This window comes from Gorilla gorilla, chromosome 1, assembly GCF_029281585.2.
Source record: "Gorilla gorilla gorilla isolate KB3781 chromosome 1, NHGRI_mGorGor1-v2.1_pri, whole genome shotgun sequence".
In the NCBI taxonomy this organism is placed as follows: Eukaryota; Metazoa; Chordata; class Mammalia; order Primates; family Hominidae; genus Gorilla; species Gorilla gorilla.
In genome coordinates, this window is record NC_073224.2 from 159,518,028 (window position 1) to 159,536,681 (window position 18,654).

The following is an 18,654-nucleotide window of genomic DNA, read 5'->3' on the forward strand; positions in this document are numbered from 1 at the left end:
TATGTGTATCAGTTAATATTGGAAGGTTTAAACTACATGTGAATGCAATATGGGTTCCATAAAATAGATAGTTCAAAGGCCTAAAATGTATTTAAAAATTCTTATTCAGGAATAATTGTAACCTCTACAGAAATTAAACTTCTTCCAGAATAGAATGTAGTTGCTTTTTAGAGAATGGAAAAAAAGACAACACATGGAGCGTCAGAAATTTTCAAATCTTAATCTCTAATTTGTTACCTGCTAACTATGTCGCCCAAGGCAAGACACTGAACCTCTCATTTTACTCAATTGTGGGATAATAATACTTACCTACATTACATGGCTATTGTGTTCATTAAGTGGACAATGATTGCAAAGCTCTCTGAAGATTGTAGAATACATCATAAATCCTAAGCCAAATTCTCCCATTCAATACCTTCTACTAGGTTATAGACACAGAGGATTCTAACTATATTAGAAAAGTTTGTGAGGAGTAACTGATCATGAGACTTTGTGAGAATTTTTGGTGGACAGAATGTTGTTATGCAATTAAAAATTATTGCTTGGCATAGAGATCAGAGCTAATGTTTCTCAGTTGCAGAAACAAGCCGTAGAACTTCTAACAATCAACAAATGGTTAACGAATCCGATTTGAGATTCGTTAGCTTACTCCTTTCTGTCCACCCGCTGAGGAAGCATCGTTCGAGTCTCTCTTCCTACTACTGTCATGTCTAGTCAGAGTCTTCGAAAGAGCCTGAAGAGCTGCAGAAACTTTTCATTGGACGGCTGGGCTTTGAAACAACCGATGAGAGCCTGAGGAACCATTTGAGCCATGGGGAATACTGAAGGACTATGTGGTAAGGAGAGATCCAAAGACCAAGTGCTCCAGGGGCTTTGGGTTTGTCACATATGCCACTGTGGAGGAGGTGGATGCAGCCATGAATACAAGGCCACACAAGGTGGATGGAAGAGTTGTAGAACCAAAGAGAGCTGTCTCAAGAGAAGATTCTCAAAGACCAGGTGCCCGCTTAACTGTGAAAAAGATATTTGTTGGTGGCATTAAAGAAGACACTGAAGAACATCACCTAAGAAATTATTCTGAACAATATGGAAAAATTGAAGTGATTGAAATTATGACTGACAGAGGCAGTGTCAAGAAAAGGGGCTTTGCCTTTGTAACCTTTGATGATCATGACTCTGTGGATAAGATTGTCATTCAGAAATACCATTCTGTGAATGGCCACAACTATGAAGTTAGGAAAGCCCTGCCAAACAAGAGATGGCTGGTGTTTCATCCAGCCAAAGAGGTCGAAATGGTTCTGGAAACTTTGGTGGTAGTCGTGGAGGTGTTTATGGTGGGAATGACAACTTTGGTTGTGGAGGAAACTTCAGTAGCTTTGGTGGCAGTGGGGATGGCTACAATGGATTTGGTGATGATGGAGGCAATTTTGGAGGTGGTGGAAGCTACAATGATTTTGGCAATTATCACAATCAGTTTTCAAATTTTGGACCGATGAAGGGAAGAAACTTTGGAGCCAGAATCTCTGGCCCCTATGTGGGTGGAGGTCAATACTTCGCCAAACCACGAAACCACGGTGGCTATGGCAGTTCCAGTAGCAGCAGTAACTATGGAAGTGGCAGAAGATTTTAATTACTGCCAGGAAACACAGCTTAGTAGGAGAGGAGAGCCAGAGAAGCGACAGGGAAGCAATAGGTTACCACAGATTTGTGAACTCAGCCAAGCACAGTGGTGGCAGGACCTGCACAAAGAAGACATGTTTGAGACAATAGTCATGTGTATGGGCAAAAAACATAAGGACTGTTTTTGTGACTAACTGTATAACAGGTTATGTTAGTTTCTGTTCTGTGGAAAGTGTAAAGCGTTCCAACAAAGGGTTTTAATGTAGATGTTTTTTGCACCCTTGCTGTTGATTGCTAAATGTAATTATGATGCTAAATAAATATGTCTTTTTAAAAAATTTTTGATTTGAATATTGTGTTTAGTAGTTAAAAACTGATATACGTAGAATGAATTTAAAATACACTTAACAATTATATTCATCAGATGACTGATAAATTAGAATTAGATTCTGTTGTGAGTTGCCAAACACCCCAAATTAGAGTATCTTAAATAAAGCATATCATTTATTCTCAGTGCCATGTGCCCCCCACCAAGAATTCTATTACTCTCAGAGGTATAGATATAGAGGTACAAGTTAGCAGTCCTATAGTGTCTTTATCAACATACACCTAGAGACAGTTAAAATACGTAGCCGTATCTTAAGATGTAAAGAGCTACAGGATGTCTACAAAAAGAAAGAAATTACAGATGAATATTTTTAATACAGTGCTAAATATTTGTTACATGATAAATTAAGCAAAAAATCAATAATAAATCAAATAGTAAAAACTGGTTCATTTATTCTTACTGAATTGCTTTCCCAAAAAGAGCTAGATGGAGAGATCTTAGAGAGATGGATATAGAAGTCTAGGTCAGAAAATTGTTGAATGAGTAATTATAATTGAAATCCACTGGAGTGATTCTAATTGGATGGCTTAGTTGGCTAGCATATGATTTTCTCAAAGATCGGTAGATGTGCAATTCTTGTATCAGAGGACTGGCTTTGATATGTTCCATGGTTCTACATAGGATTCTAGGCTTTAGCAAACTGTCTTAGAAATAATTTGTTTACTGTGCTAATGAGATTAACTGATTAGAGATACTTAATGGAATAATGAAAAACTTATTAGTTCCACTGGGAAAAGAGCTCAAAGCCTTATTGAAGTTAAATAAATCCATGACAAGAGGAAAATGTCTTATATTTATTGAGCAGCTACTGTGTGCCACACATGCCTAGTACCTCTTCATATGTTGCCCATTTATTTATGACAGTAGTCTTACGAGGTAGGTGTTATAACATCTACTTCATAAGAGTACTGTCATAAATAATTTATAATTTGTTCAATTAAACATTTGAAATTATAAAAATTTTAAACTATCTGATTAAAATCTGACAGCATACCAAATCACATACCCAGAATTCATAGGTGTGTGATATTTTGGACATCTACTGAGTATTGGACTCCTACTGAGTATTCCTTCTATTACCATGACATCCCAAAAGAGGTCCAGTAATGTAATTTCTATACTTGAAGACACCTCATAGATGTCAATGAATAGCACACATATTTTACAAATAAAATAAAAAATGTTAAAAGTCCATTATTATAATTATCCTCATAACATTTAACTAGTACAGTAGTTTAATAACAGTTCATTTCTTTTAACAAGTACATAATTATTCCAGTATTTGCTTTGGGCTTGTTTTAGAGTTGTTCTTTAAAGGTAAAATAAAAGGAGGTATTAAACATTTGTTAAATATCCACACTCAGTCACACATCAATCTGTGATATACAAATGTTTATCTTTAAAATTTAGAAATATTTGCTTGAAAAATATTTATACTCAGGTTTGGAGAAAGTGCCTCAAAATAAACCCAATTGTGTTGTTAATGGGTGAGTAAATTGATACTACCTTTTAGGAGGGAAAATTAGCAATATTGAAAGAGTGTTAATAATTTCTCTACCTTTTGAATCATGCCCTTTGCATTCAGTTCAAGGAATCTGCTATATGACAAATAATTGGAGAGTAGAATAGATTTATATACAAGGTTAGTCATTGAAGCATTATTTAAATTAGTAAATATTGTCAGAGTCACATATCCAAAAAATGATAAACAACTATCTAGACTATAATATAGCTATGTTGTGGAATATTGTTATATTGTTAAAATTATATTTTAATATTATTTAATAACATGGTGAAATGCCACGCAGTGAATTGGAGAGCATGCCAAGGTCTTATAAATAATTTGGGGCATTATTTTTCATGCCAACAATTCATTAGGGTATTACACAAGAAGTATTATTCCCAGGTTATATCACCATACTTTCCCCAAAGGAAGAGAAATTAAGAAACAACTTTTTCTTCCTTTCAGTATAGCTGTATGTATCAAATTATAAGGATCTAAAATAATAGCCAAACCTAAAAATGGTTGGGCTATTACAACATTTTATTCTGTGTATATTTAGTACTTTAATAAAGACTGTGTCAAGAGTTTGAAATTTTTTAACGTGGTTTCTAGTCTTTTGCAGTTGATATATTTTTAGATGAACTTGCTCAAATAATTTCATATTTCCTTATGCCTCAGTTTCCACGGTACAAGACAAAGATGTCAATGATAAACTACCTCCCAGGGATATTTCTGAGCATTAGCTAATGTTTGTAAATCCTCCATAGAGAGTAGCGGATGAATAATGAAATAGAATCTCGATGTAGTGTTATCATTCTTGTCTTTCTCATTAGTCTCTGAGAGGCTTCATGCCAACTTTAAGCATTTCGGCTGCCAGAATGAAGGGTTTGTATTTTAATTTTGCTTGGAAAAGTGAGCGTTGCTTGAACATCTGGGGTTCACCCCGGCATAATTCCAATAATGCTTCTACAGAATCAGATATGTGAAGTGTGATGGCCAGTACCACAAAGGAATTCATATCTAATTTTAGGCCTGCTGTTTCAATTTCTAATTTAGCTTACATTTTAAACCTATTAGGAAAAGCAGAATCTAAGTAACACGTTTGAGATTTATTTGAAGTTTTTATGTGAGAAATTTTATGCTTAAAATTGAATTACAATAAAACCATGTCTACAGGGAGTGGGCAAAAGGAATGGAGTTAGGATTTTGGCCAGCTTCTTTTACCATATTTTTCATGGCCAAAACACGCACACATGTATACATTTTTTTTTAATCCACATTATTTCATTCACTCATTCAAAAATGTAGTTTGGAGATTTTTATTATATGCCAAATGATGATGGGGATATAGCAAAGTACAAGCCAATGAAAATGCTAACCCATGGAGGGCACATTCTAGTAATGCCTATGAGATCCAAGATTACTTGATCATATTTTTATGTAATCATTGTGTCAAACTGTCACTCAGTGCAAGTTTGATGAAAGATAAAGAATGAGTGACTCAAACATACCAAAGCTGTATAGACACAGCCAAGATGTTCATTTACAATAAGCTCATTTCTGATGACTTAGTGGAACTGCGCTATAATGGGACAATCAGAATTAAATAAATGTTTGATTAATTTTAGAAATTAGTTTTATTTTTCCTTTATATTAATTATAATACCTCTAATAATGAAATACATACAAAGCATATAAATATAAATTTATAATAGCTGATATTTTCTCAGGATATAGGAAATTAATTTTCATGAGTATGAACTAAGGAAGCTGAGAGGGAATAAAATAGAATGAAATCATATTAAATTGACTCAGGGAGCATAGGTAATGGTCTGAATGTCTGTGCCTCAAATTGTTCTTCAGTGCAACCCACCTAGAAACTTTCCATAACAATGGAAATGCATGTATGTGTGTGTGTGTGTGTGTGTGTGTGCGTGCACACACGCGCACGTGTATCCTGTCCAAGATGGTAGCCACAAGCCATGTGTGGCTATTAAGCACTTGAAATGTAGGTGGTACAAATGAAAAATTGTATATTTTAATTACTTTAAATTTAATTAGCCATGGCTGCCATATTGGACAATCCAGCTACAGAAGGAAACATGATTAACAACTAAAAGAGCTGCTTTGCAAAAATTTCTATGTAACAGTCAAAACGTGTATCATTGATTACGGTAGCAACAACTTTGAAAATGATGAATCATAGCCTGGTGGCTGGGAGCTGAGAAAGTGAACAGGTCTGTGATGAAAGGATCCTACCAGGGAATGAGACAGACCAGGGTTTAAATTCTAATTCCAAAACTTCTAGCTGTATGACCTTGGGCAAATTAACGTGCCCTAACTACATTGTGAGACGGATAATAATATTTATCATACCCATATCAAAGGTTGTCATGAGAATTAAATAAAGCAGGTGGAATAGCTGGCATTCTGTCACTGTAGCGTATGTATGTGATTGCTATTATTACTATTATACTGTTATTATCCCATCTGAGGAGTCCTCAAATGATATGTGTATAAAGTTAAAAACATGATAATATGACTTGTTATTTGTTCTGATGTTCATTTAGTCTGGAATGTCCACTGCCCATTGCCCTTCTCCCTGGTAAAGTCTTATTATTTCATCAAGTCTTGATTAAGCCACTTACAATGAAGATTTACTTGAAAACAGTAGAGAAATAAGTAACCCCTCCAAGCAGGGAGATTGTAGGGTGCACACATGCTACTTTGTGGTACTTTATTCATGATTGTTGCCATGCTGTTTAGGACATACTATTCCAGATTTTTACATTGTAGATGGTTAGTTTCTGTTGGGGAAAGGCCCTGCATCATTTTTACTACTATTTTATAAATAACAAAACTCAGGTTCAGAGAGCTCTTCATTCCAGAAGTGTTAAAACTTTGGCTGTAATCACTAGCTTCTTGTGGATAGACTATAACCCAGAAATTTGGCGTTCCAGTTCTTGATGATGGAATGCTCCAGTTGTTCTAGGGTTGATAATGCCATAGACACTCTATGACGTCCAAGAGGAGCAGGTTAGGTAATATCAGATCTGCATGTTTAGCAGGTAGCCACTGGGGCCTGTAGATGACATTGGCCAGTGTACCCCACACAGTTTATATGCTAGGAGATTAGATGGCCAGAGTGAGTCAACTAGAGGAGATGATCATGAAACAAATTTAGGTGCTTGTGATCAGCATTTACAAATAAAATATATTAAAACAAATATGAGAGTTCATTACAAACCATAAAGATAGGCATTTTCCACAAAACTTTTCTCAATTATATAAACATAATGTGTATACGTACGTGAGTCTGTACTAAGTCATGATGTGTAAAATACTTTCTATTTGGTTACATTAAAAAATGTTCAAAGGCCCACCTATAAGGGTATATTTTTAGGGACTGTGTGGTCAAAGGGAGAATGCAGATTCAGATAATAATGCTAAGAATCACATAGGTTGGTAGACAGCAGTGAAGGGCAGTAGAATATTGTATACTGCCTGGAGCTTCAAAGAGGCTAAAAGGATAACTTAGGAAACAAAACAAAATACAAAAGAAGTAAATCATGATTTAAAAGAGCCAGGAAAATAGAAACGAGAAAATAAAATATAATAATAAAGAGTAAGTTTCCAGTAAGGTCTTCAAATTTTTACAGAATAGCTGAACTAAGAATTTTGCTGAGAAAATCTGTGAGTTTCTACAGAAGTAAATTTATTATTTTGCCTCCTAGTACCACTTCTTGTTTCTAAAACCATCACTTCCCACCTCCCAAGCATCACCTTTTTCTCCCACCCCACTTCTTCAAGGAACTGCTGCACGTATTTCACAAGGATCTCATTCCTATGAGAACCGCTATTATCCTATGTGACCTTCCCACAAGCCCTTGATTGATCCAGAGCTGGGTGTATGACTAAGCCAAGTGGAATTTTTTAATTGAAATCAAGAAAGAGTTTCTCTCCAGTGGTAGATTTCCTCAGATGTAAAAACAATATTTACAGACGTATTTGAGCAGCTGTTCTATAGAGACAGAATGAATCTGACACTCAGAGAGAAGAAAAGATAGGTTAGATATAGAGCCCTAGTGGATTTAGAATCCTGTGCTCTGTTTGTTTTTGAGGTTCAGCCATGTCTTTATCCTTTCCAAGGTTTAGGTTTCCAACCTTTGTTGGATTCCAAAATCCAATAAATCTCTTGTTAAACCTAAAGTGCGAGATGAGGTACTATTAATTGACTAATACAGTTATTGGAAGTACAACCACCAAGGACAGTTACATAAGGGAAGATGCAAGACATTGAAAAAGGGGAGCAAAGATCAGCACAGACTAAGAGTACACAAAAAACCAGAATAACCTACAGAAACAACATGACTAGACTAATATCAATACTTGGTTGAGATGGATGGTCAAAATGAGAGGTATATATGAAGAGATACCTTTAAGTACTTGTGTTTACATATGTATAAAAATAACTATGTATATATGATACATATGGCTAAGTATTTGATAAACCTGTTGTTCATAATGCTCGTGGCTGAGAATGCTGTTTGTTTATCAAACTCTGTTCCCTTTTCTTTCAACTTCAGAACTTAACTACATTTCCTAGCCCTTCTTGCAGGTTGGAGTTGCCATGCCATCGAATTCTGACCTATGAAACGTACACATTGTGATGTGTGTGACCTACAAACCTTCCTCAAGTGATTTTCACTCTCTTTTCTAAAACGTTAACTGAGTATAAACAAATGTGATGATACAGGGAAGGGGAGATCACAATCTAAAAAGATCCCAGTGACTAAATTACCACATAGATGACTACCCAACCAGGATCACCAGCTTGGTTTAGGATATAAGCTAAAAATACTCCTATTATTACTCTACTGTCTCAGGAGAGAAGGGGTTATCTGTCCCAGAAGCCAGTGTTAGCTTAATGAATAAAGTGTTATTCAGTTGTTTTCAAATAATTAAATTATACATTATGGCTAAACAATTGAACATTAGGATACCATTAATGTAGCAATAGCTGAATTAGTACATCCTACTCACTAGCCAGAGTCTGACAACTGACAATGTATATGAATTTAAAACCATGTTTGCATCCCTTTTTCAGTTTGCTCAACCTCAGTGCACTAAAAACAGCAGCACTTATTCTCAAATGGCCACAGAAAAACTTAAATTTGATATTTTTCCATATCTGTAAGAAACTTCTGAGTCTACTCCACATTTGTAACATGATTTCATTGATTCTCATACATCATGTTATTGGCAAATTAAGGTACCTAAGGGACAAATAGATTTTGATAGTCTCAACCATGTATGACTATGGGAGAGCTGCTGAGAATTTCAAGGTTATATTTAAACAGACACAAGCTTGTTCTAAGAGCTTTGTGCTTCTTATTGAAATTGCAGAGGTGATCTTTAAAGAATATAGGAATCTTAATGAATTTATAAATGAATCTAAAAAAAGTGTTATTTGATTTCTCTTTTTGAAAAAAGCTATCTATCTACTACCTAAATTTGTTTTACTCATTGTTATAGCTGAGCTTTAAGGCACTCTGCTAAAGAAAATGAGTAATTTAGGATGTATATTTGGACTCCCATATCTTTTATTGTAGAAATAAAATGTTGTAGAGGTTGAATAGAGATGGGAAAGCCATAATTTTCTCTCATCCTTAGACCACCAATCCTTGCATGAGAATTGATGTGAACCAAAACAATAAAGGTATTTGCTTTACTTTGTGTGTTTTAGATAAAAGAAGGCTTTTCTATAAATTCAGGTAATTTTTTCAATTTTCTTTAAGTTTAGTGACCAGTCTTTCTTTGCTTCTTTATTGTTAATTGTCAGCCCTAACCCCTAAATTAAACCAAATGCCCAAAGTGGACTTCATTTATGCTATCTCTGGGATTGTATCTTTCTTATCTATTAGGTTCCCTATATTATATTAAACTGGATCCCTGTAGTCTGCACATTTCCCTGTTTCTTCACACGGGGTAATACCAAATCATCTTCCCATTATACACATAAAATATTTAACAATCTTAACAATCTTAATTTTACGATTATTAATTCTTTCACTTGGGAAGTTGGTATTTTATAGGGGTTAAAAATATGAGTCCAAAGTCATATTGTCTGGGTTCAAACTAACCATGTCCTTTCTGTTAGGCTTCAGTTCCTGTAAAATAGTAATAATTCATATTTCATGATGATATTGTGAGGATAATACAAGCAAGTACATAGCATGTACTTGTGCTATGGTGTAGACATGGTTTGTTTGTTCTCACCAATCTCATGTTGAGATTTGAATGTGGGGCCTAATGGGGGGTGTTTGGTCATGAGGGTAGAATAGGTTAATGAATAGCTTAATGCTTTCCCTTGGGAGTGCGTCGGTTCTCATGTTCTATGCAAGATCTGATTGTTAAAAAGAGCATGGCACCTTCCCACCCCTACTTTTCTTCTCTCTTGCCACATGATCTCTGCAAAAATCAACTCCCTTTCACCTTCCACCATGAGTGGATGTAGCCTGAGGCTCTCACAGATGCAGATGCCCAATCTTGAACTTTCCAACCCTCAGAATCGTAAGCCAAATAAACCTTTTTTTCCTGATAAATTACTCAGACTCTAGTATTTCTTTATAGCAACATTAAACAGATTAAGACAGTTTGGAATAGCACCTTTAGACAGTAGTGTTTGCTATTTGTTTTTTTGGTGTGTGTGCGTGGTTGTTACTCTTAATGTCACTAGGTATAATATCTTATATTGGGAAATGTGGGTACCAAAATGGATTAGACTGTAATCCCAGCTACTTGGGAGGCTGACACAAGAATTGCTTGAACCTAGGAGGTGGAGGTTTCAGTGAGCCAAGATCATGCCACTGTACTCCAGTACTCCAGCCTGGGCAACAGTGTGAGACTCTGTCTCAGAACAAAAACAGTATATACACACATACATATATATACACATACATATATAGACAAACACATATACATATATATACACACATACACACTTACACAATGCTTTAAGAGTATAGAAATTATTATGAGTAATAATATAATTTCAAGATAAGCAAATTTATTTTGGGATGTAAGAAATTTAACAGGGAGTTACATTTGGTTTGGGCTTAAAAGCATAAATTGTAGTAGATAGAGAAAGGTAGGGAACCTTAGAAAGCATAGAAAACAGAATGGGCAAAGCAAGAGTAGGGAAACATCATGTATGTTCAGGAAATAAAAAGGAATCCATTAGTTCAGAAGTAGTTCAGTAGTTCACTGAGGTTGGAGCAGTGATTCTCAATGGGCAACAATTTTGCTCCCCTTCCAGGAAACATTTGGCAATGTCTGGACACTTCTTTATTTCCGTGTCAAGGAGGCGCTCCTGGCATGTAATGTGTAGAAGCCAGGCATGCTGCAAAATATCCCTGCATGCTGGAGAGCCCCTCACAATAAACGATTATCTGATCCAAGATTTACTTGTGCTGAAGTTGGGAAATCCTGAGCTACAGAATAGGGCAGGCAGGGAGAGTGGTGGGCTATACAAATAGGAATTTAGGTTGGAATCCACTTTTAAAGTGGTTCACTATGCCATTATAAAGAAGCTACATTATGAAAGCTACATGGAACTCTGATTTATTAACTCTCTGAACATCCAGGACATTTATCTTTTGATAATTAACAATCTGCCACAAACTTTATTTAGAGTGTTTTCACTCTTGCCAGGAAAACTCCACATTTTCTTCAGAAATCTTTTTTTTTTTTTTTTTTAGTTATTGAAGTCAACCTTATGGTCACTTAAGATAAAAATTCTGTTTTCATAAGTGCCAATCCATGTCACCCTCAGGGTTTAGAATATATTTCAAAATCACCTTCCACATCAAACACTTTCCCTTCCTCGCAACCCTTTTCGTCTCTATTTGAGTAGGCTTTTTCCCTTACCCATCTCCCTCCAGCAGATGCTCCCTGTACTCTGTGGTATTTCACTTCCTTGATTCCTGTTAGTCTTGGAAAAACAAAAGTAGAGTCTTTTTCATACATGTTTGTTTGTCTTTTTAGGTAATCGAAGGCACAAAGAGAAAGCTAGAGAGGGAGGTAAAGATGTGGAAGGATCACAGCAAACAATCACTTTGAAGGCTTTAGCTTTTTAGTAAAAATGTTTCTCTAACAACATACTGCCGTATGACTAAAGGAATTCAGGAGCATTTAGACAATAGGAACAACAAAACAACATCGTTTGCTGCTTTTCCTGAAGAAAATCAAAGTATTGCTGAGGGTCTTCTACTTCCTGCTGATTTTGTTTTTCTAAAAATGTGTATTGATTTCTTCCACCTCAGAGATTCATAAATGTTATTAAAAATGAATGGCAGGTCTGATTTAAATTAAATGTCAGGTGGTTGATAGGTTTCATAATACTTTTTTAAAATTTTAATGACATTCTTACTTGATTTTGTATTAGAGGCATGCAAAACAGAATACCAAAATCCACAATAGTATGTGCTAAATGAATGCATGAATAATGAAGCTCTTGCTTTTTAAAAATAAAAAGGAACTGTATATCTTTATTTGTTATGGTTTATTCCAAAGGCACACAAAGCTAAATAACCCCAAGTTTTTCTCATTAGACAAGACAGAAACCCCACCTTTGACTTCTGGTTCCTATTTTTTGTCTTTTAAGCAGGATAATTATGTGAATAATACCAAATTCCTTGCTGATTTGGAAAGCACTGCCTGATATCAGGCTGTAAAAGTAGGGCAAAGGGTTGCAATTTATTATAGTCTATTATAATCTCTTTGGGGTGAATGTCAACCTTTCAAAATGCCACATTGTATAAGGACTCTATGAAAAAGTCTTTTTATTGCCCAAAATCGCTTGTCATGTTTTAAAGGTCTAGAAGAGTAAAATATGCTTTATATGTATTTAAAGGCAGTTTTCTTTCTACTCTTTGGCTTTGCCCAAGTGAGTGTTCACTGGCCATAACCACTCACACATTATACATTTCCAAATGCTTTATCCTCAAACACTTGATTACTCTAAATACAACCCCTGCTCTGAATCTCCCCCACCTGAAAAGCATTCAATTGACCAGAAAGGAGAAGCAAGGATGTTCTGAAACCACTACTCCAGGAACTTGAACTAGTTTATCACAGGTAGACAATTTGTGTTATTTTCTCTCTTTGTGGAGTTCACCCCATGCTGCTCCTTACAATCCAAAGTAGCACTTTCATTTTTTCTGATAGTGCTCCCAGTGGATGCTGGAACACTCTGCCACCTCCACTTTACTGATGTGTGCATTTCGCCCCCCTGTGAATTACCTCTGTTGAATTTTCTTTTTGCTTTTTTTCCTCTGCTCCTGCTGACAAAACCTGCAGACAGCAACGTGAAACCTTAACAGACAGAGTGCCCTGCTCTCAGCAGGGCAACCCAGGCGTTCACAGCTCACACACACCGTTGATCAAGTGCTTCACCAAGAAAGCTGTCTGTGTGCCACAGGCAGAGGGTGAAAAACTTTTACTGATTCTCGGAGGATCTAGACATTCACTCTTGTCCATTTTTTTCAAAGTAGGAAAGAGCATAAGGTTCATGCTATTGTATATAAAAACCTTTTCAGATTTCTTGCTTCCCTGGTCTGAAATAATTTCTATTCTAGGGTCAGGCAGTAAGAAATGAAAGGGCTTAATATAGTGTATGTGTGAGTTTGTACTTAGTTGGATTTCTACTCAATCATTTATTCATTTAACAAGTATATTTCAATCCCTACACCCCCCAGGCACTGTTCTAGACCTAACCACTCTTTATAATTTATCTTACTTTCTTTATTTTTAAACATGTTGACTATCTTACCCTGTTACTATAAACACCTCCAGAAAAATAAATGCAATTGATTACATGTGATATTTGGCATGGCGCCTCCTATCAGGTGGCATTGAACTCTGATATTTTCAGCAATTTTAAGATCAAGAGTGCAAATATAAAACTGTGGTGCTGAGTAGATTCATTGTAAATATCTGTCATTCACTGTGTTTTATTTTAGTGTCTTTTCTATTGAAAAGTCAATATAAGTGGTGCAGAAATTATCTAATGGACATTATAAAAACAGAAATAATTAGTTTTCTTTTGTCCAAATATTGTTTATATTGATTTATTTAAAGATAAGTGCATTTGAAAGCAAAAAGAAGAACATGAATGTTGAAAAATATGATTGCAATTCATTATCCTCTACCTGATTTCAAAAGCATAGTTCAAATGTTAAAATTGTTTTTGTTACTAATTTTTTTGTAAGTCTTATGTTTATTTTAATGGTTCTACTTACATAGCACCAAAACCAAAAATTAATTCACTGGGGAGAAGGAAAACAGGTTAAAACAAACAAACAAGCAAACAAACAAAACCCATTGCTATTACTTTTCTTTAAAAATAAAGCCATTTAAGTATTTTAATTTTAAATAGAAATTTGAAAAATGTATAAATAGTACAGCAAAAGAACCAAGTTGCAACACAACTGCAGAATCTGATATGTCAGAAATAACCCAGACTATAGCTTCAAATCACACATAGATGTTAGAGTACTGATATGGTTTGGCTCTGTGTCCCCACCCAAATCTTATCTCAAATTGTAATCCCCATAATCCCCATGTGTTGAGGGAGGGACCTGGTGGGAGGTGACTAGATTATGGGGTCAGTTTCCCCCATGCTGTCCTTGTGATAGTGACTGAGTTCTCACAAGATCTGATGATTTTATAATTGTTTGACAGCACTTCTTCCACATGCTCTTTCCTGCCACCTTGTGAAGAAGGTACTGGCTTTTCCTTCACCTTCTGCCATGATTGTAAGTTTCCTGAGACCTCCCTAGCCATGCAGAACCATCAATTAAACCTCTTTCCTTTATAAATTACCCAGTATCAGGTATTTCTTTTCATCAGTGTGAAAACGGCATAAGTACAAATGCCAATCCTAGAAATAATGGAATGATTAAAGTATAGCAATTATTATTAATCTTACTATAATTAAAACTAGAAATTATTGATACCAATAATTCAGAATGTCAGTCTTCTTATTTTTCATGTACATTTAATATGTCTCCTACCAGGCTGACATGAGGTTTCAATGTGATATCATCCATGAAATGACCAAATCAGAGGTCTAGCCATACTGTAGAAGCTAGAAAATACAGTACTGCTTTCCATGATCTTATTTAAGGGATGATAATGTCATCTGTATATACTCTTTTTAATGTTTTTTTTTAAATTTTTTAACTGTTCTTCTTTCACAATAGACTGTGAGTTTTATAATCCTGTCAATGTCTTTAATTTCTACCATTTTATGAGAACTGTCTCCCAGTAACTATGAGAATATCAGGTATGGTTGTTTTGCAGCTAGTAACAAAATGGCAGAGACCATTTTGTTGGATGACTCCAATTGCTTGGAGTTAATACAGATCAAACCTTCTTATTGTCTCTGATTGAATCTGTAAAGATGCAGTTCTTGGTTTGCTGCATGGGTGAAAAATATGTTCTTTCACAAAAAAAGCCATGACTCTTCCTAACAAATGAAAAAGAACTAGCTAGTTTTGAGGTTTTCTTTGAGAGATGGGATCTTGCTATGTTTCCCAGGCTGGAGTGCAGTGGCTATTCACAGGAGATCATAACACACTTGAACTTCTGGCCTCAAGTGATCTTCTTGCCTCAGTGTCTCAAGTAGCAGAGACTACAGGCATAAATCTAGTTTTATCATCAGTGCCAATTATTAGAACTAAATTGAATGAGTTATAATTCACATTCATTAAGATGACATAAGTAAATGAAGCAATTAGATATGTGTTCAGTCATCCCTGAATGAATGATCTCAAAATATTTAAAAGTGGAAACATTTGGAGAATGATTAAAGATACAAATGATTCAATTTAATTACACAAAGAGTTAATTCATAAAATAGTACAAAAGATAGGTATAAAGCATCTTAAATCTGAGTTTCAGTTCTAGCTAAATAATCTTGAACAGGCCAATTCTTAGCTTTGTTTCTCTTTTTCATTAAATTAATAGTTCTTCTTTCCCTGGTATACAAGACTGTTCTGAGAGACATAATGTGCTACTGCACTTTATTAACTCTTATGCAATATTCAAGTGAATTGTTTCATTGTATATATGCATGCCCTGTCGCAAAGCCTCACAGATGGTTCAATTGTGAGTAAAATGCAATCTTTATCCAAAGAGGGTTTATAATCTAAGAAGTTGCTAGACTTTTAAAAAGTTTTAGCTAGGCTATTCTGAGCTGATACTTACATAAATATATATATATTTTTTTTCATTCTGTACGTTTATCATTTAGACTGTCTACGGAGTTTGATTTTTTTTAATTTGAGCATTGTTATTTTTTATTTAATATATTAACTGATGAATGTTGATTTAATTCTTCAATCTTATTCTGCAATTTCTATCTGTGCCTTTGATCCTTTTTCTCTCCTTCTTTATTTCTTTTGGAATAATTATTTTTGATTATTCTATTTTTTCCTTTCAGTTAGGAAGTATAATTTTTACTATTCCAATAGGAACTACCTTTGCATTATAAAAATAAAATGTCAGGTGGTACCCTCTTCCTCTGCAATAATGACACCTTGGGACACTTTCTCCATTTACTTCATTCTGAACTATATTCTATTTTTCATATATTTTAATTCTCTCTATATATTTTACTCCATAAAGTACTATAGATACTATCATATGTAGACATACTTAATTCAGTTTATCCAAATATTTAACAAATTCATGGCTCTTCATTCTCTCTTTTTTTTTCTCTATGGGAAACTAAATATATATATATAGGTTAGACTTTCACTGTGTTCCCTATGCTTATGCTATTTTCTGGAGTTAATTCTTTTTATTTTTCTGTACTTTTATGTGGGTGTTTTTTACTGACTAGCCTTCAAGTTCACTAATACTCTTTTTAACTCTGTCCAATCTCTTATAAAACCTGCCTACTTTGTTCCTAACATTAGGTTGAGGCCATGTGTGGTGGCTCACCCCTATAATCTCAGCACTTTGGGAAGCTGAGGCAGGAGGATTGCTTGAAGCCAGGAGTTCATGATCAGTGTGGGCAACAAAGAAAGACCTTGTCTGTTTAAAAAAAAAAAAAAAGCAAAAGAAAAGAAAATAGCTGGGCACAATTGCATGCATCTGTAGTCTCAGCTACTTGGGAGGCTGAGGTGGGAGGATAGCTTGGGCCCAGAAGTTCAAAGCTGCATTGAGTTATGGTCATGCCACTGAATTCCAGCCTGGGCAACAGAGCAAGATCTTGTCTCTAATAATAATAATAAACAAATCTCTAATAATAATAATAAACAAATGAAATATTAAGTTGGTGTTGATATGTGTCACTGTGTCTTTTCAAAATTCCATTCCATCATTTCCTTGCTTCCACTGTTGCTGTTAGAAATAGAAACCCAGCACTTCATTCCAGTGAAATAATTTACTAGATGTATTAGTCAGGGTTCTCCAGAAAAACAGAACCTTAGGGGCCAGAAAAATCTGAAATCTGTAGTCTGTTGGGCTGAAAATTCAGATAAGAGTTGATGTTGCAGTCTTGAATTCATACTATGCAGGTGAGGATGGAAGATGGGAATTTACACAGTGCTTCTAAGTTGCAGTCTTGAGGCACAAATGCTTTACCCTCAGGAAACCTCAGTCTTTTATCTTAAGGCATTTCACTCATTGAATGAGACCCACCACTTTATGAAAGGTAATCTGCTTTACTTAATGTCAGCTGAATAATAATTGTTAATCTTCACATATATTTTCACAGCAACATTATACCAGTGTTTGACAAAACAACTGGGTACCATAGCCTGGCCAAGTTTTCACAGAAATTATCCATCACACTAGATAAACAAAACTGTAAGAATTTGAATTTATTTACGACACTAATAAGTCAATAAGGTAGATGATAATCTCCAGGCTAACTGCCAAAAGCTTCATTAAAAAATGTGTAATTATTAAACTACTGAGGGGAAGTGGATAATAAAGGGAACACTTAATTAACCTCAAAGATGCAGAAAACATTAACATAGAAAAGTTAGGTCAATAATAAACACACAGTGAATTTCATCTGGGGCGGAGCAACGTAGTGGAATAGAAGCTTACACTGTTCATTCTCCCCACTGGAACACCGAATTTTAACAATCATCTGCACACGGTAAAGGACCATCAGAAGAACCAAAATTTAGGTGAACAACCACAGTACCTGGTTTAACTTCATATCACTAAGAGAGACATTGATGAGGGCAGGAGAGATAGTCTTGAATCACAGATGCCACCCATCCCCCGACCCCCAGCAGTGGCTCTGTGCACCTTGAGGAGGGAGATCTCAGTGACTGGGGGATTGACATTGACCTCAATGCTGTCCTGTCACAGAGAATAAATGGTGCTGGGCTCAGCACATGCCTGTGCATGTAGTTAGAATTTGGACCAGCCCTTACCAGAGGGGAATCACCCATCCCGGGGGTTGGAACTTAAGTTTTTTGGCAAGCTTTGCCACCAAGGACTAAAAGTCTCTGGAGTTCTAGGTAAATTTGAAAGGCAGTTTAAGACACAAGGATTGCAATTCCTAGGCAAATCCTAGTGTTAGGCTGGTCTTACAGCCAGTAGACTAGGGTAGCATGTGACCTAGAGAGACACCAGCTGGTGTGGCTAAGGGAGTGCTTGTGCCATCCCTCCCCAAACCCCAGGCGGTACGGAGAGGACAGTGAAGAGTAAAGAGTACTTAATCTTGCATCTTAGATACCAGCTCAGCAACAGTAGGATAGGGCACTGGACAGAGTAGTAAGGCTTTAGCTTCCAGAGGACATTTCTGCACATATCTTGGGCCAAAAGGGAGCCCACTACATTGAAGGGAAGAATCCAGTTCTTGCAAAGCTCATCACATGTTAACTAAAGAGCCTTTGGGCCCTGAATAACCCCAGTAATACCCAGGGAGTACACCATGGGCTTTGGATTCTGAGATGTGCTGGCTTCAGGGGTGACCCAACACATAACCAGCTATAATGGCTACAGGGAAAGACTCCTTCTGTTTGAGAAAAGCAAAGAGAAAAGTAAAGGGGACTTTGTCTTGCCTCTTAGGTACAAGCTTGGCCATGGTAGGTAGAGCAACAAGCAGGCTCTT

The 18,654-nt window shown here is 35.7% G+C and overlaps 1 pseudogene; it reads left to right on the forward strand.

The window, feature by feature from the left end:
- Positions 1-246: 246 nt before the first annotated feature.
- Positions 247-1,630, forward strand: LOC101129934 (heterogeneous nuclear ribonucleoprotein A1-like; annotated as a pseudogene).
- The last annotated feature ends 17,024 nt before the right edge of the window (positions 1,631-18,654 follow it).